This window comes from Furipterus horrens, unplaced genomic scaffold, assembly GCF_987537825.1.
Source record: "Furipterus horrens unplaced genomic scaffold, mFurHor1.1.pri manual_scaffold_17, whole genome shotgun sequence".
NCBI lineage: Eukaryota > Metazoa > Chordata > Mammalia > Chiroptera > Furipteridae > Furipterus > Furipterus horrens.
In genome coordinates, this window is record NW_028327187.1 from 4,953,956 (window position 1) to 4,976,403 (window position 22,448).

Genomic DNA, 22,448 nt, shown 5'->3' on the forward strand with positions numbered 1-22,448 from the left:
GTGTGGCTCAGTGGACTGAATGCCGGCCTGCAAACCAAAGGGTCACTGGTTCAATTCCCAGTCAGAGCACATGGCTGGGTTGTGGGCCAGGTCCCCAGTTGGGGGCGCATGAGAGGCAACCACACATGGATGATTCTCTCCCTCTCTTTCTCCCTCCCTTCCCCTCTCTCTAGAAATAAATAAATAAATAAATCTTTAAAAATCCACGTCATGGAAGGGTGGGTAAAAAGGCAGTGATCTCAGGATGCATTTGAAGTTAAACATCAGCTTACATAGGCTGCTAGAGATATAGATACATAGGTATGAACTTCATCATAATCACAAATCAAAAACCTACCAAAAAAGAATGCCCAGGCCATGTTGCTCAGCTGTTTGGAGAATCATACCATACACCAAAGGCTGTGGCCTCAGTCCCTGGTTGGGAGGTGTGCAAGAGGCAACACCTTGATGTTTCTCTTTTGCATCAATGTTTCTCTCCCTGTCTTTCTCCCTCCCTTCCCCTCTCTAAAATAAAAAATAAAAAAAGGTCAGTGGGTTAAATGATCAAATTATAAGACACGGGGGTGGCTGAATAAGAAGAAAAACAAAATCCATCTACATGTTGTCTACAAGAGACTCTGTTCAGATTAACAGACATAAAATGAGCCTAGCGGGCCACACGTGTGGCTGTGTTTGAATGGCCCTGAACCGGGCTTGGCGGGGAGCTGAGGGACTCTGTAGACTTCTGAGCACAGTTCATCAATGCGAGGGCTGCACTGAGGTGCCTCAGTACCATGAAGTGCCGGTATTTAAGACATTATGGCATCTGAATCTCACAATGCTAAAAAGAAAGCTTTTTGTGACAACATTGAGGAGCTTCCATTGATCTTCTGAGACAAAGGATCTCTGAATTCACTAATAAGAACATGAAGGAGGTTAAGAAATCTCCAAAACAGTTGGCTGCTTACATAAACAGAGCAGTTGGACAAGCTGAGAAAAGCCCAGATAAACGACGTAAGATAATCTATCAAAGAAAGTTCATCACCCTTTTCCAAATCCTTGTTATAAAAGGAAACAGTCCCCTACAAGTGGGGGCTGTGGCATGGCAAATAGAAGATGAACTGACTTACACAAGCCACCTGCCTGATAAATTGCACCATGACAGTTCAACGTATTTGCTTAACCCCAGTGATTCTGATTTTTCACAAACAGATAACCCCTCTTTTAAAATACAGTGCTTTTTCTTCTGAGGTTTCTCAGGAACATGAAAAAGTGGCACAAGTTTTGTTCAACAGGAATTTGAGAGTGAATGTAGCTTTAACTTCCTGGAAAAGGGGAAGCATAAGTAAATTTCTAGCATATCTGGTGAGGACAGAAGACCTTAGAGTGATGGTGGATTGCTTTCCTGTGCTCACCAATAGTTTCTAGGAAGAAAAACAATACATCTCACTCGGCTGCTATGTAGACTTGTCTCTAGGAAAGTCACTACTTAAAAGCAAATTTGCAGACTATATAATAGCTGGTTTAAACTGGCTTCAGGCAGTTACAACTATCCTCCAAAACAGAAATTATAAATGATGAAAATATTCAAATTTTAAAACAATAATGCACTATGGGAACAAGAAAACCATCTTACTTTAGTTTCAGGATATACTGGTAATACAGCTAAGGATGTAGAGATGCTTCTTTATTACGTTTGCATTGACAGACTGCATCTACTAAAGAGAATTCGGTTATTAAAAAACATCTCTCAACTATATGATTTATGAAAAAGTCTAATTAGGGAACTAGGAACTGTGGAAGAAGTCAAAACCTTTTTTTTTTTTTTAAGCCACATAATTGAACCACTAACAAAACCCTATTTCACATTAAAGTGGAAAATATCCAGAAGGACCAGCTGATTTATATGGTTATTTGGTAACATTGTTTAAGAACTTCTGGATCTTAATGCAATCCTGCATAAGAACATAGTTTACACTATGTGAAAAAATAAGACAGAACTTATTACTAGGAACCACGAAGGCCAATTATTATTACTTTTCTTATTATTTTATTTAAAAAGACACTCATATGTGTGCAGCTATTTTCTTATGTTGAAAAGACTTTGAAAGTTTAAAACTTCAAAGCAAATAATCAATACTAAAATGTTTGTCCACACTGAACTACTGTTTAAATAAAGAGTGCCTTAGTTATTAAAAACCAATGTGTTTAATAATATCTTTTTAAAAAAATAAAAACCAACCATGATTTTGGCATGATAAAATTATGGAATTAAATCATGGGTTTCTATTCATGTGGAATGTTTTTGTTAAAACTTATACCAGCCCTGGCTGGTGTGGCTCAGCGGATTGAGTGCCAACCTGCAAACCAAAGGGTCACCGGTTCAATTCCTAGTCAGGGCACATGCCTGGGTTGTGGGCTAGGTTCCCAGTTGGGGGTGTCCAAGACACAACCACACATTGATGTTTCTCTTTCTCTTTCTCCCTCCCTTCCCTTCTCTTTAAAAATAAATAAATAATATCTTTAAAGAAAGAAAAACTTATTCCATACCATCTTATAAAAGAAAAAAGGTCCATATGTATTTGTATGAATGCTTAGCTGGAAATATTTATAGAGTTGGCTAATTTATATTTACTTTTTATTGTGTACAGGTTTCTAATGTGTTCACTGATGATTAACCTCCATGTATTTCAGGTTTTCCAGTTTTCTTCCTATAGGTGATGTTTAGTTTCATGCAATTGTGTTCAGAAATACGATTAATAAATTGCACACTTGCTGAATTTATTGAGGTTTTTCTCATGACCTAATATGTAGTCTATCTTAAAAAATGTTCCATGTGCACTTGAGGAAAATGTATAGTCTGCAAAGTTGGGATGAAATGTTCTAAAAACAGATATTAAGTCGATCTGCTGCAATGTGTCATTTAAGGACATTATTTCCTTATTAATTACCTTTGTGGATGATCTATTCATCGAGGCAAAAGGAGTATTCAAGTCTCTAACTATTACTGTATTACTGTTAATTTCTGCCTGTATGTCCATTAATATTCGCTTTACATACTTGTGTGTTCCTATGTTGGGTGCATAAATATTTGCAATTATTAATATATCTTTCTCTTGGATTGACTGTTCTATCATTATGTAATGTCCTTCTTTGTCTCCTTTTGCACTCTTTTTCTTAAAAATTACTTTATCTGAAATGAGTATTGCTACCCCAGTTTTCATTTTGCTTCCATTTGCATGGATTATATTTTTCCATATTTTCTTTTTTAATATATATTTTATTGTTTATGCTAATACAGTTGTTCCAAATATTCCCCCTTTGTCCCCCTTCACCCAGCCCCCTCACTCCCTCTGGCAATCCCCACATCGTTTTCCATGTCTATGGGTCCTGTATATATGTTCTTTGGCTACACTATTCCCTAAATTGTACTTTACATCCCCATGACTGTTCTGTAACTACCTATTTGTACTTCTTAATCCCCTTCACCTTTTTCACCCATAACTCCAAACCCCCTCCCATTTGGTGCCATCAGAACGTCCTCTGTATCATGATAGATACATATTTATTGACATTTTATTTTTAACTATTTTCTTCCTTTCTTCTCCTCCTCCTTCTCCTTCTTCTTCTTGCAAGCTCTTTAACATTTGTTGCAATACTGGTTTGGTGGTAAAAATATGTTTAACTTTTTCTTGTCTGGGAAGCTCTTTATTTCTCCTTCCATTTTAAATACTAGCCTTGCTGGGTAAAGTAGCCTCGGTTGTAGGTTCTTGCTGTTCATCACCTTGAATATTTCATGCTATTCTCTTCTGGCCTGAAATGTTTCTGTTGAGAAATCAGATGACAGTCTTATGGAAGCTACCTTGTAGTAACTAACTGCTTTTCTCTTGTGGCTTTTTAAGATTTCTCCTTGTCTTTAAGCTTTGCCGTTTTAATTATGATGTGTCTTGGGTGGGTCTCTTTGGATCCATCTTGTTTGGGTCTCTCTGTGCTTCCTGAGTGGGTATGTCTATTTCCTTCACCAGGTTAAGGAAGTTTTAGGTCATTGTTTCTTCAAACAGGTTCTTGATCCCTTGCTTCTCTCTCTTCTCCTTCTGGTATCCCCAAGTGGTGGATATTTTTACTCTTCATGTTGTCCCAAAGGTCCCTTAAACTATCCTCATTTTTAAAATACCTTTATTTTTGCTGCTCTGATTGGGTGTTTATTCTAACTTGCCTTCCAAATCACTGATTTCATACTCTGCTTCACCTAACCTGTTTATTCCTTCCAGCATATTATTTATTTCATATATTGCATTCTTTATTTCTGAATGGTCATTTTTATGGTTTCTATGTCTTTTTTTCATGCTGTTGAGCATCCTTACAATCATTACTTTGAACTCTATATCTGATTAATTGCTTGCCTCCATTGCATTTAGCTCTTCTTCTAGAGAATTCTCCTATTGTTTCATTTGGGGCCTGTTTCCTAGTCTTCCCATTTTGGCTGCCTCTTTGTGTTTGTTTCTGTGTATTAGGTAGATCTGCAAAGACGCTGGTCAGATGCTTCCTGTGACTGGCCTTGGTCAACCTGTTTAGAGTTATTAAGTGATCCACAGCTTGTAGCTCTCTCTGCTGGGCCTGGATGTGTGCAAAAAGAAGCAAGCTGCACACCAGGGCCAGCTTTTACCAGCACCAGGCCTGGGGGAGGATCTGCTAAAATCTCAAAGCTCCCAGAGATCCACTTCTGCCAGCAGGCTGTTAGACTTAATCACTGAAAGTGCATCCAGCTTAAGCTCCACAGGGTGGGGCAAAAGGGATTCCTGAGGCAGGGCCTATTGCTTCCCTCCAGGCTAAGGCTGCATGTAGGGGAGCTCAGTGCCTGAGCAAGATGGCTCCTGCAGTATGGGGAATGACTCAGCACAGGGATCCTGGTGGCTGACCTTTCAGCTCTCTCCCCAGAGCCACCAACCCCAGACTCTCCTCATGTGGCTCTAGTCCACTCCTCCTTACCTCCACCAGAGCCCAGGGTGAGTGACAGTCTCAATGTGGTGGTGTGGCTTGGTTATAAGGCTTCTCTCCAGCTAGTCTTCAGTTGGTTTATTCAGGATGCTCTTTCTACAATTTAGTTGTAATTTCAGTTTGGTCCTGGAGGAGGTTAGTATAGCTTCCACCTACTCCACCACCATCCTGGATCTGCTAAACCTGTAGTGTTTTATTAATTGAGTCAGTTTCTTTCTTAGATACCCTACTTATGGCCAAGGTACATTCGCATATTAAATTTTCTTTTTTGATCTTGGGAAGTGATTTTTATCCATCCCTTTCCTAATTGCTGTACATACAAAAGAAACTAATCTGAACCATTTTCTTGATGACTGATTTTACACATCCATGTGGGATATGAGCTTACAGCACACACTCACATGACAAAGCCATACATTAGCCCAACATCCTGCCCCAGCTTCCTGAACTTGTTTTTATTCATTTCAGAAAAAGAAAAGGAATTATAAAGCAGAAAAGCCTGGCATTGATCCAGGAGAGTTGCTGTCAACGTTTGAGCCCAGGAGGCACAGACTCTATTTTTACTGTATGTTAATGACACACAATTTTAGGTGGTTATATAAATTGTAGGTAAAATATTTAATGGCTCAAACAAAATTTTTAAAAAACTGATTGCTTTCTCTAAATACCATATTTCTTATGGGGAAAATATAGACAAGAAAATTACCCTTATTTTATGAGCAAAAATAATGATACACATGCAGTTTTTTTTATAATAATAGCCAAATTTCCAAAATAAAAATATATAACAGTTATTATACACATCCCCAGATCACCCTGAAGCTTTCTGCATTTCCTTACACACTAACATAACTCCTGGAAGAAATTACTTAACTTATCTCATGCAAATCAAAGTGTTTTATACGGCACTGAGCTAGCCTGACTTATCTTGGTGTGATAATTCCAAAGCTAATGGAACTCCATCCTTTATACCAAAACATTTGAAAAATATTTTCTGCCAAAACAAATCAAAGAAAAATAGCATAAGGTTAAAGGAAACTGCAGAGTCAGATTTAGAAGACTAAATATTAATTGTGTCTGTATTGAGTGAATATGACTTTACAGAAAGATATTTGAAGGTATAGTAATTTTTAACTAAGGTATGCTACTCTCCTCCTCAGTAAGTCATGTCCTGTACTATATAACTTCAAATATGGCTCAATTTTGTAATTATACAACCCAATAGCTCATGAATTTCTTCTGAAACCTGGATGATTTTAAGGAGTAGATCTTTACTCATTATAATATTGGATGACAAAACTCATTACATCACACATTTGGGACAAAAATTCTCTACAGCTGCCTATAGAGTGTGATTGTGTGAGTGTGTGTGTGTGTACTAAATTATGCCCAGTTCCATCTCTTTTTCCTCTTATTTTGGCTCAGGAAAGTGTATTTTTAAATCACAGAAAGCTATTGTCTCTCTAGGAAGAAATTTTTTTCCAAAGGAGTTTAGGTCACAATTTTTCTTGAGTGGGGGTAGGAGAGAGAAAGAGGAAGAGGGAGGAGGAGGGAGAGGGAGAGAAGGAGGGAGAGAGAGAGAGAGAGAGAGAGAGAGAGAGAGAGAGAGAGAGAGAGAGAGAGAGAGAGAGAGAGAGAGAGAGAGAGAGAGAGAGAAACCAAGTGCTATTGCTATCCAACGAATCATGAATCTCCGGAAGCCTGAAGAATGAAAACCATAAAATTACAGATGGCACAAAGACACAGATGAAGCTCTGAACATTATTACACTTAAAAATTTCTGATTCTAGGCTTAACTAATGTATCACCTGGGTCAGAACCAATGAAATTAAACTGAAGTTAAGACAAATTATGAATTTTGCTCAATGACCAAGAAGCACCATTCAAGCCACCTTATGCATCAACTCTCTGAGATTCTGACATGCCCAAAAATTACATTCTGTTTCCTGTACTTCAGTCCCGACCCTTCGGTTCACAGGCTGGTGCTCAATCCACCGAGCCACACCAGCCAGATCTGGAAACCCTTTTTTCATTCTTACAATTCAATAAGGGAGAAAACTCACATTAACACTTGTAACCCACATACAGATTTACTGGAAAATACCTATAAAATAAAACAGCTTAAAATAAAATAGTGCATTATATATGTATAGTTTTAATAGAAATACGAGTAGTATATGAATTTGAAATACAAATATAAAATGTTTGCATACCTCTTAAGGCTGAATCAGTTACACATTTTTCTTGAACATTTCTTATTTGTCCAGGTGAGAATTATTCACTTCAAGGACAACGTTGCCTTCTCTCCCTATCATGATGAGATGGCAAGGTAGGCAATGTCAGCGAATTTTATATTCAACATATAAATATAAACATAACTTTCAACAGCCATCTGTTCTTTACCCTTACTTTCATCCCCACCAATACAAAATATTAAGTTATATATATGAAAAGGGATAAATGAAAAGATCTGAACCAATCTGCTGTTTGTTCATATGCATGTCAGTGTATATGTACACAGTAAGGATAGCTTGGATGAAGATGATAACGGGGGTCTAGATTTAGATCATCAGGGTATGAGAGGCCCTTTCAGTCTCTGCCTTGTTCATTTACTTCTTTCTACAGAAACAAAATAACCTCAAACTGCAGGCTCAACTCTGTCCAATACATTAGTAATCCCTTTTCCCTAACTGGTGGAATCTAGACCTGATTCTTTTGTTCTCAGCTCTACAACTGGAGTTCATAGGCCAAATCCTGGGTCCACAGAAGTGGTCCAAAATGCTACTCTGCATTCAGAGTGCCCTCTTCTCCCAAGCTTGTATTATAACGTTCCTGTCCTTCTGATTCAGCTTCCACCGCATCTTCCTGAATATTATCGGTCAGAGTTCTTTGTTTAGAAGTAGCAGAAACTAATTCCTGGTTAACTTAGACAAAGTACAATTAATTAGAAATATATTATTTTCTTCACAGAAATTACTGGAGGCCTGGAGAATCAAGTTTAGAATTTGGCAAGAACCAAGGAAGCTCTGGGAGGGCTAGGGAGTTGCAACAATGGAAATAGGAATGCTCTTGTAACAAAAAGGTTACGTGTTGGATTCTCTATGGGAACAGAACAGACTCAAACTTGTTTCAGTTTTTTTTTTTTTTTTTTTTTTTTTTTTTTTTTTTTTTTGTGTGTGTGTGTGTGTGATAGCCTTCAGGTTTCAAATTCCAGGACATCGGTGTTCAGTTGCCTTTATTATCATCCCTTGTTCATCCCCTGGTTAGGAGAGCCAGTGGGCTATGATTCCAGACCCACCAGACTTCATGCAGCGAAGAAGAGGCAGTTCCTCATAATGCAATTAAGGAGCCAATTAGAAAAGGGAAAACCAACAAATGCCCGTGATGCTGAATGTTTTCAGCTTCCCCATCGTCACTTGAGCAGTGCCCTTGGCCTTGAACACCTAGTTCCTGAATTTTTTTTCCCAAAAGCTAGACCTTACTCTTCACACCCTGAGTTGCTGCCTGGAAATCTCCAACCTTCACAAATGACAAAAGACCCAAAGTTTGCTACCTCATGCTCAAACACAGGTATTATCTCTGTCCTAAAACTACTGCTACTAAATACCACCTATCCGATCATATTCAAATCAAGTTCATCTGCTGTGCACCCTGAGAAAGTGTACGTTCAAATTTCAGCCACACAGGTAGGACCTACTTTTAGGACAACCACCTGGTCCTGGCCACCTTTAGTTTACTCCCTCTTGCAAGATGCAGCTATTGAGGTCTAAGCACACCTCAGAGGTTAAATCACCCCAGTATGACAGGCAGCAGAATACAGGGCCAGCGCTGTGAATTAAGCTCTGAGAATTTCAATTTGGAAGTAGCATCCAATAATAAGACAATAGACAATAGCCAACTGTTCCTTGGCAAGCCATACTCGTAAATTACAATGTTTCTCAAAACCTGGTGTGCTTATCCCTTGTATCAGAATCCTCGCTAAACATAAAAGTCACGTGATTTAGCCCAAACACAGGGACAAAAGATTAAACCACAGAATCCAAGAATGTGCAATTCCCATGAATATGATAAGTAACCTCTATGCACACTAAAGTTTGAGAAGGGTGGGCGTGAGGTTATCTGCTGGAAGACAAGGGTAACTCCTTACAGGATGCCTGCACCGAGAGTAATGGGTCAAGGAGGCCAACATTCACAAGTCTAAGCTGACTGCCAGCAAGGACATAGCTACAGCCCTGAGCCTCAGAAAGGATAACTGCAGGGAAACAGGAGTAATGGGCATAATCAAAACAAAAATCCAGTCCTCGCAGGACTAAGGGAAAAGGCAGGGTACCAAGGCAGGGACTCAGGCTCCTAAAGCAATATGGAAAACATGATTATCAGAGTCGGCAAGGAGGATGGGAGCTGAATGCCAGGAACAAACAAAAAGGCCATTTATAGCAAGGGCTATAACTTCAGGGTCAAACAAGCCACATGAGTAACTTGATGCTGAGTGAGAGAGGCATAGGAGAGAGTGCTACGGTCTCACATTCTAAGGTCCATGGATCCAGGCTAAGCCCACAATGGGAACAAGTGGTCCAAGCTCTGGCAGCAGAAGGACTAAAGATTTTGAAATCAAGCAAGATCTACCATCCTGGAATCAGAAAATACTAAATGTGATCAATTTCTTTTCTGCAACAATTATTTACTATGGCTTTGTTAGAAAGTCAACCTCTTACCTTCACAACGAGAGACAATGAATAGGCTTACTCACGGTAGGTAATAGGCATAAAGCAACAGCAAAAGAAAAAGAAATAGATGAAAGTAGAAGTGCAGCACATAGAAAGAAGATAAAGAAAGCAACAGAAAGAAAGAAAACAAGATAGAGCATGAGACATTAGGAAAAAGGGAACAAGTGGGAGCAACAGAATCAGCTGTAGCAGAACTCTACCAGCGTAAGAGGCACTGAAACAAGACCAGTAGACTACTCAACACCCCCCCACCACAAACAATCCAATAGAAAGATGGCACTAGGACCTGAATATACACTTATTGTAAGAGGACAGAGAGATGGCCAATACACCTATAAACATTTTTACAACATTAATAATCATCAGAGAGTTGCAAATTAAAACCACAATGAACTATCACCTCACACCGGCCAGAATGGCTGTCATCAACAAATCAACAAACAACAAGCGCTGGTGAGGATGTGGAGAAAGGGGAACCCTTCTGCACTGTTGGTGGGAATGCAGGCTCGTGCAGCCACTTACCCCAATGAAGGTTCCTCAAAAATAAAAAATAAAACTGCCTTAAGATCCAGCAATTCCATTTCTAAGTATATATCTGAAGAAGCCCAAAACACTAAGTTGAAGGCATATATGCACCCTTATATTCATTGCAGTGTTATTTACAATAGCCAACCTATGGAAGCAACCTAAGTGCCTATCAGTAGATGAGTGGATAACAAAGCTGGGGTACATGTATACAATGGAATACTACTTAGCCCTAAAAAGAATGAAATCTTACCATTTGCGACAGCACGGATGGACCTAGAGGACGTGATGCTCAGTGAAATAAGTCACAAAAAGACAAAAACCATATGATTTAATTTATATACAGAATCTAAAGAACAATAAATGAACAAACGACACAGAAACAGATTCATAAACACAGAGGCTGGGCTGGTGGCTGGCAGACGGGAGGGGGGTGGGAGACTGGGGAAAATGTGAGAGGATTAAGAAGTACTAATTCGTAGTTACAAAAATAGTCACAGGGATGTAAAGGACAACCTAGGGAATATAGTCAATAATATTGTCATAACTGTATGGTGCCAGGTGGGTACTGGAAATGTCAGTGGGGACACTTTGTAAAGCATATGATTGTTTAACACTTACGCTGTACACCTGCAACCAATACAAAGTAATATAGAAAGTAAAGTGTAATTGAAAATTTGTTTAAAGACCAGTGGTACTTTAACAGGAAGGAAAACATTTCAGTTGCAAAAATCAACATAGTTATCATGAGACAAACTAACGTAGATGACTGGAATAAAATTTTATGGTGAGAAAAAGTCTAGTTAATGAACTGTTGGAACACCCTGAGTTGATGGTCAGAATACAACTTATTCTCGTGTGATTTACTTATGGATACAGTGAAATAAAATATATATAATTCATCATGAAAGCCTAACTTTATGCTTAGTAACTTCTAGTTACAATCGTATTCATACAGCACATTTATTGTTATTATTCAGTGTTCCCTTTTCACGTTACTTAAAGTCCTAGTTTAAGAAACTTGAGAATTATTGGTTGCATCTTATAACACTATCAGATGTCTGATTTTGAACGCCACCCCTCTAAAACCAAGATTATTAAATGGTGAAAGACTGGTCTTTTCAACAAATGGTGCTGAGGCAAGTGCATATCCACATGCAAAAGAATAAAGTCGGGCTCTTGCCCAGATGAGGGGCCACTGGGTCAGATATTACCTCTACTCTTCATTCTTTGAGGACCTGCCATACTGCTTTCCGTAGTGGCTGTACCAGCTTACATTCTCACTAGCAGTGAATGAAGGTCCCCTTTACTCCACAGCCTCTTCTGCACTTGTTATTACCTAACTTGTTGATAATAGCCATTCTAAGGTAGCATGTCATTGTAGCTTTGGTTTTCCTTGCCCTACTAGAGAGCGAAGTTGACCATCTTTACATGTATCTGTTGGCCATTTGTATGTCTTCTTGGGAGAAGTGTCTGTTTGGGTCCTCTGCCCAGTTTTTAATTGGATTGTTTGTTGGGTGTTGGGTTCTATGAGTTCTCTATATATTGTGGATATTAACCGCTTGTCTGAGCGGATGTTTGCAAACATCTTATGCCATTTGATTGGTTGACTTTTTTGTTGATGTTTTCTTTTGCTCTGCAGAAGCTTTTCACTTGACATATTCCTATACATTTAATTTTGCTCTTAATTTCCTTGCCTTTGGGGTCAAATTCATAAAATTCTAAGACCAAAGTTCATATTTAGTACCTATGTTTTCTTCTATGAAATTTAAGGTTTTAGGTTTTATATTTATGTATTTGATCCCTTTTGAGTTAATTTTGTGTATGGAGACAAACAATAGTCTAGATTCATCCTTTTGCATGTGAATTACCAATTTCCCCAGAACCATTTATTGAAGAGGCTTTTTTTCTCCACTGTATGTTTTGCTCCTTAGTCAAAATTATTTGCCTGTATACTTGTGGTTTTATTTCTGGGCTCTCAATTCTGTTCCATTGGTCTGCATGCCTTTTTTTCTGCCAATACCATGCTGTTTTAATTATTGTTGCTTTGTGATGTTCTTTGAAGTCAGAGAGTGTGATATGGCCAGCTTTGTTCTTTTTTCTCAAGATTGCTTTGGCTATAGAGTTTTTTGTGTTTCCATATAAATGTAATAATTTTTTGTTGTATTTCTTAAAAAAAAAATGCCATTAGGATTTTTATGGGGATTGCAGTAAGCTTGTTCATTGCTTTGGTAATATGGACTTTTTAATTGTGTTGGTTCTTCCAATCCATAAACATAAAACATCTTTCCATTTCTTTGTGTTTCTTTTAATTATGCTTCTGTAGTGTCCAGTGTATAGGTCCTTAAGCTTCTTTGTTAAATTTATTCCTAGATATTTTATTCTCTGGATTGCAATGGCAAAAAAAAAAAGGGTTTTTAATTTTTTTTCTGAAATTTTATTGTTAGTACATAGGAGTGTAATAGATTTTTGTACATGAACTGTGTACCTGGAAACTTTACTGTATTAGTTTACTATTTTTAATAGGTTTTTTTTTTTTTTTTTGGTGGAGTGTTTAGGGTTTTCTATGTAAAGAATTATGCCATCTGCAAAAGTGACCATTTTACTTCTTTAGTCTCAATTTTGATACTTTTTTTTCCTCATCTGATCGCTGTGGCTAGGACTTCCACTCCTATGCTGAATAAGAGTGGTGAGAGTAGACATCTTTGTCTTGCTCTTGATTTTAGAGGAAAAGCTTTCGATTTTTCTCCATTGGGCATGATATTGACTAAGAACTTGTCCTGTACACCCTTTATGTAGAGGTTCTTTCCTTCTATACCCATCTTATTGAGTATTTTCATCATAAGTGGATATTATGCCTTGTCAAATGCTTTTCTGCATCTATTGATATGATTATATGATTTTATTCTTTATTTTATTCATTCAATATATATGTATGATGTATCATGAAATTGTGCACTTGAAACTTATGTAATTTTTAGTTTCATGATAATTACTCAAACTTTTACAAAATACAAAACTCAAAAAGTTGGCTGGATAATTGAGATTTCTTTTCAATTTGTACCAGTATATTAAATTAATTTTTCTGTAATAAATATTAACCACAACTTGAATGAGCCTCATTACTCTTATGATAATATTCACAAATTATGGACATTTTGCTTACCCTGATTAATGTGAATAAAATCAACCTTGTCAGTACCACCTTTTCGTTGCTTTATCACTTAAAATTCTTAAGAGTTGAGATTTGGGCCAGAGATCAGATCTGTTCTTGACAGTAAAGTCACTATCAAAAGTTGTCTTCTCTTCCTCCAACCAGCTTGCTGAGATAAAACTTTAATTGTGTCTTACGTTGCCAGGGATTTCTTCAAAGCTTTTACAATTGTTTTGAGGAATAATTATTCACCTTACTTCTGCTCTGTGTGTTCTCAACACTTTTTGTTTAATTCTACCCACTAGAAGAACAAGGCCTCACCACGTGATTTCTGCAGTCAAGGCTATATCAGAATGTGCCAACTGCCTGCTAAAAGTGAGGCAAAACATATGACTCTGATAAGTCTAGCAGATGGTACATCTTTTGTGACAGCTCTGGCTGGGAAGAGCAGAGTGATGTCTATCTGGTTAAGAAAATCGAAACTTCCAGAAGCTTTAGTCAAATAGTATTTCTTTGCATTGCTGTGGAGCCAGTTTAGATGGGACAATGACTTCTTGACATCTGCTAGCTAGTCAAAGTTAAATGACCTTCAACATCCATTCCACTTGTTTCGAAAATCATTTCTCTATCTAAGGATGTTCAAGCCTAAGCTATTGCCACTGCTGGTTGACTCAGATGCTAATCTCATTCATTAGGGACCAAGGATATCTTTCAGTGCATAGACATGAAACAAAATTGCATTTCAGGTGGAGGGCCAAGTCAGCAACAGCTTGGCAAATGGCCCCAAACTTACTTTCCAGAGATGGAAACCCTTCCTCTCCCATATACCTGGTGATGATGTCAAGAGTAATAAACGAAAAGATCTGAATCTGATGAGGAGTCAACAGATGCTGGTTGAGGTGTTTTGGAGATAAGTGCCTGTCATCAATCTATCTCCTCTCATGCATACCCCGAGTGATCTCCATTTTGACCACCAAGATACGTAGACTAATAGCAATGGAACTGGCAGTAGCTAGAAGAAGAGCTTGTGAAAGGTCAAAAGCTACATTTATACCCTAACGTGTAAAGTTATGATTTTGATCAGGATCTAATACCTCAAGAAGAGTTGCTGCAACATCAACCTATAGCCTTTCAAATGAGCTTTCCAACCTCATCAAATAGGAACACTGTATTCTTTTCTTCCTTTTTAAAGATTTTACTGGTGTTCAACGACAGTTGTCCCACTTTTTCCTTGGTTGGTCTCCCTTGCTGCACCCACCCCACCTCCTGCTCCCACCATTGATTCCCACCCTGTTGTCCATGTCCATGGGCCCTTGATACTTCTTAACTTCAGCAGACTTCAAGCCATTGATTACACAACCCAGCATCCTTCCAGCATAGGTGTGCCTGTGTCTTCCAATGTCTGACTGATCACACTCTCCTCCAAGTGCAATTCTGTGGAATTCTTGACTTAAGAGTCTTGGCCTTTGATCTTCCCACACTTGATTTTATCAACTCCAGATGGACGAGCAAAGCTGAAAATGAATGCTTCATGTTGTTTTATAGCTGTCTAAAAGACAAATATTTCAACACTCTATGAATTTTCCATGGCATAATGGTCATTATCCAGAAGAATCTGAGCTGCTTGAGTGTCCAGACATTCAGTTGTACTGTGTTACAGTCAAGTTCCACAAGAAGTTCTAAAAAATTCTTGTTCTTGATATTTATTTTTTCAATTAAAGCTTACATTTAACATTACTTAGCATTAGTTTCAGGTGTACAGTGTAGTAGCTAAACAATCACATCCTTTAGGAAGTGTTCTCCTTGATAATCTCCAGTCCACATCTAACACCATCCACAGTTATAACAAAATTATAGACTATGTAGCCTATGCTGTACCAATCTGTAGTTCTCAATCCCATCAACATTTTACTGAGTCCTCCGAACCACTGCCCTCTCTAACCATCCGTTTTCTGTATCTATGTTTCTGTTTAGTTTGTTTCTATTTTTCTTTAGATTTCATGTAAATAGAATCATATGGTCTTTGTCTGTCTTTGACTGGCTAAGTTCACTTAGCTAAATGCCCTCTAGGTCCATCCATGCTGTTGCAAATGGTAAGATTTCATTCTTCTTATGGCTAAGTCATATTCCATTGTGTAAATGTACCACAGCTTTTTTAATACTTATCTAGTTATGGACAATTGAGTTGCCTCCATAGCTTGGCTATTATAAATAAGACTACAATAAACATAGGGGTGCATATATTTGTTCAAATTATGTTTCATGTTTCTTCAGTTATATACCCATAAGTGGAATTGCTGGATCTAAGATAGATACATATCTAATTTTGAAAAACCTCTATAAAGTTTTCCATAGTGACTGTACCAATCAGCAGTCCCACCAACAGTGCATGAGGGTTCCCCTTTTTCCACAACTTTGCCAAAACTTGTTGTTTCTTAATTTATTGGTGATGGCCATTCTGACAAGTGTGAAGTGGTATTTCATGTGGTTTTTTAAAAAATATGATTTATTGATTATGCTGTTACAGTTGTCCCAATTTCTTTTCCCTTTGTTCCCCTCCACCCAGTGACCTCCCTCACTCCAGTTGTCCCCCCCCCCCCAAGTCCATGCCAATTGGTTGTGCATATAGTTCTTCTCAACATCTTCCTGTCTACTCCACTCCCTCCTACTATGCTTCTTAATTCCTGTACTATCTCCCTCCCTTTCCCCTTCCCCCTCCCTGCTGACCTCATCCCATAATGTTCCCCATACTTATAACTGTTTTCCCACTCTCGTTGCCTACTTACTTTGCCTTTGGTTCAGTTCCCTAGCTTCTGTTATTGGTTGTTGTGATATAGTTTTCATTTTAATGTTCATAGTTTTGATCCTCTTTCTCCTAAAAAAGTCCCTTTAATGTTTCATATAACAGTGGTTTTAATTTGTCCTGGAAGCACTTTCTCTGCCCTTCTATTCTGAATGACAGCTTCACTGTATAGAGAAATCATGACTGTAGGTTTTTGCTTTTCATTACTTTGAATATTTCTTGCCAGTCCCTTCTTGCCTGCAGAATTTCTTTTGAGAAATCAGCTGATAGTCTTGTTGGGACCCCTTTGTACATAATTCTCTTCTTCTCTCTTGCTGCTTTTAAGATTCTCTCTTGATCTTTAATTTTTGACAATTTGATTATAGTGTGTCTTGGTGTGGTTTTCCCTGGGTCCAGTTTTTTTGAAACTCTCTGTGCTTCCTGGACCTATAAGTCTATTTCGTTCCCCAAGTTAGGGAAGTTCTGCTTCATTATTTTTTCACATAATTTTTTAATTCATAGTTCTTCTTCACCTTCCGGCAGCCCTATGATTTGGATGTTGGCCTGCTTATAGATGTCCCAGAGGTTTCTGAGCCTCTCCTCATTTTCCACACATTTTGTTTCTTCTTTCTGCACTGGTTGACTCTTTGTTCCTTCCTTATGTTTGGATTTGTTGATTTGACCCCTGGTTTTCCTTCCCTCACCACTTGTTTTGTATGTGTTTTTGTTCATTTCAGGAGGACTAGCCTTTATTCCTTCCCCGTCTTGTTTAAGATCTGCTGTTAGGTCTGTAAGCATTCATATAGACAAAGCTCTGAACTGTGCCTCAGAACTATTTCCTATCTGCTCCTTCATAACTTTAGATATTTGCTGTCTGGTCAGCTGCGTCACCAGGATCTCTATCATGATCTGTGCCATCCTGACCATTTTGTGTTTACCTTTGCTTCCTGGGCAGGGCTGTCACACCTCCTACTCTATAGGACGTGGAGCCCCATGCACACATCACAACTGGGTGACCCTTCTCACTATGCTGTGGCATTTTCTGTGGGAGTGGGGGTCCAAGATGGATTCCTGCCATTAACTCTCTGCTAAGAGACCAGGAGCCTCCTCCTCCAACCCTACCCCTCTGGGCCTCACAGTCCAAGGCAATGGGGCTCTGCTTTCCCTGGCATTCGAATTGCAAGCTGATGGGTCTGGTCTGCAGCCAGGGGTGCTCCCCAGGCACTTCTCGGCCCCCTTTTGATACAGGAATCTGTGCTTACCACTGCCTAGCCACTGTTGCCACCGCCGCCACCAGCACAGCTTGACCTCTACACCCTGGTTTCACGCCACCTACCTGTCAAGACAAGCACCACTTCTTTATAACTTCATATGTTACACTTCCATTTATTTTCTGGAACTTCTGATTATTTCTGGCTTCGCGGTAGTTGTATTCCTTCTTAGTTGTGGAGGGAGATGGAGCGTGTCAGTCTAGGCCTTCATCTTGGTTGGATGTCTCCTCATGTGGTTTTAATATGCATTTCTCTGATGATTAGTGGCATAGAGCATCTTTTCATATGTCTGTTGGCCTTCTGTATATCCTCTTTGGAGAAGTGTCTATTCAGGTACTTTGCCCACTTTTTAAATGGATTGTTTGTTTTTTTGGTGTTGACTTTATAAGTTGATTATAAATTTTTGATATTAAGCCCTTATTAGATATATCAATGAATATATTCTCCCATTCAGTTGCTTGTCATATATAAGTGTTTGCCTTAAGATCAGAAGCAATAGAAGGATGTTTGTTTTCACCATTCTTATTCAACATAGTACTGGAAGTCATAGCCAAAGCAATTAAACAATAAGAAAAAATAAGATGCATCCAAATGTAAAGGAAAAAGTAAAACTCTCATATTCGCAGATGACATGATATAGTACATAGAAATCCCTAAAGATCCCACCAAAAATCTACTGGAACTAACAAATAAATTCAGCAAAGTAGCAGGACACAAAATTAATATTCATAACTTGGTGGCATTTCTACACCAATAATGAACTATCAAATAGAGAAACTAACAAAACTGTTCCATTTACTATTGCAACTAAAAAACTAGGTACCTAAAAATAAATTTAACCACAGAGGTAAAAGACCTGTACTTCGAAAACTATAAGACACTGAAGAGAGAGCTTGAGGAAGATAATAATAAGTGGCACATACACTGTGTTTGTGGATTAGAAAAGTAATATCATTAAAATGTGCATATTACCCAAAGCAATCTATAAGGTCGATGCTATTTCTATTAAAATAGACATGGCAGCCCTGGCTGCTGTGGCTCAGTGGACTGAGCGTCGTCCTTTCGAGCCAACTGTCACTGGTTCAATTCCCAGTCAGGGCACATGACTAGGTTGCACATCAGGTCCCCAGTTGGGGGCACTCGTGTGAGGCAACCACACAGTGATATTTCTCTCCCTCTCTTTCTCTTTTCCATTCTCTCTAAAAATAAACAAACAAACAAATAAATAAATAAATAATGCCCATGTCATATATCACAGAGCTATAACCAATATTCCAAAAATTTATATGGAACCACAAGCGACCCTGAATAGCCTCAGAAATTTGGAGAACGAAGCAAAATTGGAGGGACCACAATACCTGATATCAAACTATACTACAAGACCATTTTAATCAAAGCAGCCTGTTACTAAAATATATCAGTGGAACAGAAAAAAGAGGTGAGAAATCAACCCACACCTATATGGTCAATTAATATGTGACAAAGGAGGCAAGAACATACAATGAACTAAGGACAGTCTCTTTAATAAATGGTGTTGGGCCCTGGCGGGAGTCACCAAGTGCATTGAGTGCCAGCCTGTGAACCTAAAGGTTGCAGGTCTATTTCCCTGTCTGGGCACATGCCTGGGTTGCAGGCCAGGTCCCCAGCTGAGGACGTACTAGAGGCAACCAACTGATGTTTGTCTCTCTCCTTCTTCCCTCCCTTCTTCTCTCTCTGAAAATACATAATATCTTTTTAAACATTTTTAAAAATGGTGTTGGGAAAATTAGACAGGTACATGCAAAAATTAAAACTAGACCACCAACTTATACCATACATAAGAATAAACTCAAACTGGATAAAACACTTAGATACAAGTCACAAACGCATAAAAATCTTAGAAGAAAACATAGGCAGCAAAATATCAGACATCTTTCTCTCTTTTTAAGAAAATTTTATTTATTTACTTTTAGAGAGAGGGGAAGAAAGAGAAAGAGGGAGAGAAACATTGATGTGCAAGAGATACATTGATAGGTTGCCTCTCATGCGCCCCCTACTGGAAACCTGGCCCACAACCCAGGCATGTGCCCTGACTGGGAATCGAACCAGTGACCTTCTAGTTTGCAGGCCAGCACTCAACGGACTGAGCCACACCAGCCAGGGCTCTCAGACATCTCTTGTAGTAGTATTTTTACCAATATGTCTCTTAGGGTAGGGGGAATAAAGGGAAAATGAACAAATGGGCTACATCAAATTAAAAAGCTTCTGTGCAGCAAAATAAACCGTCAACCAAATGAAAAGGGGATCCACTGCATCCAACAACATATTTAGCTATGATTAGGGATTAATTTCCAAAATACATAAAGAACTTATACAACTCAACACCAGAGACACAAACAATCCAATTTAAAAAATGGGCAAAGGGCCTGAACAGACACTTCTCCAGAGAAGACAGAAAGATGGCCAATGGGCATATGAAAAAAATGTCCAATGCCAGTAATCATGAGAGATGTAAATAAAAACCACAATGAGCCCTGGCCGGTGTGGCTCAGTGGATTGAGTGCTGGCCTGTGAACCACAGAGTTGCTGGCTTGATTCCCAGTCAGGCACACGATTGGGTTGCGGGCCAGTTCTTCATTTAGGGGTGCAGGACAGGCAGCCACTCAGTAATGTTTCTCTCCCTCTCTCTCCCTCCCTTCCCCTCTCTCTAAAAATACATACATAAATACAATCTTTTTTAAAAAAACCACAATGAGATACCACCTGACACCTGAAAGAATGGCTCCCGTCAATAAATCACCAAAGAACAGGTCCTGACAAGGATGTGGAGCAAAGGGCACGCTAGTGCCCTGCTCATTGGAATGCAGACTGGGGCAGCCACTGTGGAAAACAGTATGGAGTTTCCCTGAAAATTAAATATGAGGCTGCCTTTTGACCTAGCAGTCCTATTTCTGGGATCATATCTTAAGAATCCTAGAACACCAATTCCAAAGAATATGAGCACCCGAATAGTCATAGCGACATTATTGATCATCACCAATGTCTGAAAACAGTCCACGTGCCCATCCGCAGATAAGTGGATAAAAAAGCTGTGGCACATTTATACAATGGAATGCTGTGCATCCTTTAAAAAGAAGGAATTCTTACGTTTTCCAACAGCACTGATGGACCTGGAGAGCATTATGCTAAGTGAAATAAGCTAGTCACTGAAAGACAAATGCCGTATGATCTCACTTATATGTGGAATCTAATGAACAAAATAAGCTGATGAACAAAATGGAATCAGCGGCATGGACACGTGGGACAGACTGACAGCTGTCAGAGGGGAGGGGGGCGGGAGACTGGATGAAAGGTGAAGGATTAGGCAAAGAACACATATGTGTGACCCATGAACCAGGACAATGGTGTGGTAATGGCCTGAGAGACGGAGGAGGCAGGTGCTGGGTAGAGGTGGGCAAAGAGGGGAAAAGTGGGGATAACTTAACAGTGTAAACAATAAAAATAAAGAAAAACGTTACTAAGAAGTTTAGATCTTACGTTAAGTGTTTTTAATCACAAAGTGATGATGATGATGATGATGATGATGATGATGATACTAATAAAGCAGGAAGAAACTGTGGAGGTGATGGATAGCCTCATGGCATAAATTGAGGTGACAGTTTTATGGGTGTATATTTATCTCCAAATGTATAAGTTGTACACATTAATTATGTATAGCTTTTTGTACATCGTGATAGCCAAGTAGAGCTGAGAAGAAACATCTCAGTTGGAAGATAAGTTGGAATCCAGTAAGGACAGGTATTATTTTTTTCAAGACTCTATTTACCTATTTTCAGAGAGAGGAAGGGAGGGAGAAAGAGAGGGAGAGAAACATCCACATGTGGTTGCCTCCCGCACGCCCCCAACCGAGGACCGGGTCCCAACACAGGCCTGTGCCCTGACTGGGAATCGAACCGGCCACCCTTTGGTCTGCAGGCCAGCACTCGATCCCCTGAGCCACACCAGCCAGGGCAGGACACATACGATTTGAATTCTGAAAAGTAAGCTAGAGGTCACATCGAAAATTTGGTCTCAAACCTAGGGTCACACTCGAGAAACAATAACTGAGAATTGTACTCACTTCTGTGACTTCCTCTCCGGCCAGTCTCTCTCCGCCTTTGAGACACCAGTCCCCGCAGGGAGCAGGACAGAGGGGCGGCGCCAACTGGGAGGCGTGGTCCAATCAGTGCCGGTGCAGCCAGCGGATTGTGATGGAAGCTCGGTTGTGCGGTGGTCCGGTTCCTGCTGGAGGCGGAGGCTGCTCCTCTCAGATCACAGCAGCCTCTGCCAGAGTCGGACGTGGCCGTGAGGCTGAAACACGCGGAAGCTCAGAGGGCCTGGAAAAGGTAGGGATGCGCAAAGCTGGGGAGAGCGGAAGTGCCTCTTAGCACGCGCCCTGAACTGAAACACATGTAAAATGTCGTTCAATAAAGACAAAGAGGAGGGCCATCCAAACACATTGCCGATACCCAGAGACACTCAAGATGAGTTTATTCGTGTAACCCACATGTCCTTAGGATAGCTGCACAGGTGAATGATCCGAGTCAACGTGCTGAAGCTGTACTGGGGGAAATAGACAGAAAGGTTGACAGGGTCTCTCTCAGAGTTCAGATTTTACAAGCCCGCGCCATCCGGTTGACTAACGGCATTGCCTATAGAGGCCAAAATGCAGGCTTTTCCGTGAAAACTACAAAATCAGGGGCGTTTGAAAGCATAACCGTCGCAGCCCAGCAGGCAGAGTCCTCCACGCAGTTACCTGTGCAAATGTGTGAAGCGCGGGAGACGTCTGTGGTGGCCCTGCCTCTTAACAGGTCTCCTTCCTGCCAAGATGCGGCAGAAGGTTTAAAAGTATCTCCTGCTGCCTCATATTGCCTTGAACTTTATAAAGAAAAGAGTGTATCTGAAAAGGGGGCAAAGCTCGAGCAAAGGACACACAAAGAACAGCCAGATAAACCAGCCCGTGTGCCTCCGAGTCCACGGATGGAAGACGGGGC

The 22,448-nt window shown here is 39.6% G+C and overlaps 3 pseudogenes; 1 reads left to right on the forward strand and 2 right to left on the reverse strand.

Annotated features, from left to right (window-relative positions):
- Positions 1 to 789: 789 nt before the first annotated feature.
- On the forward strand, positions 790 to 1,748 carry LOC149990374 (KATNB1-like protein 1 pseudogene; annotated as a pseudogene).
- An 11,676-nt stretch (positions 1,749 to 13,424) lies between these two features.
- LOC149990375 (lon protease homolog 2, peroxisomal pseudogene) lies at positions 13,425 to 14,004 on the reverse strand (annotated as a pseudogene).
- A 50-nt stretch (positions 14,005 to 14,054) lies between these two features.
- LOC149990376 (lon protease homolog 2, peroxisomal pseudogene) lies at positions 14,055 to 20,596 on the reverse strand (annotated as a pseudogene).
- Positions 20,597 to 22,448: the final 1,852 nt, after the last annotated feature.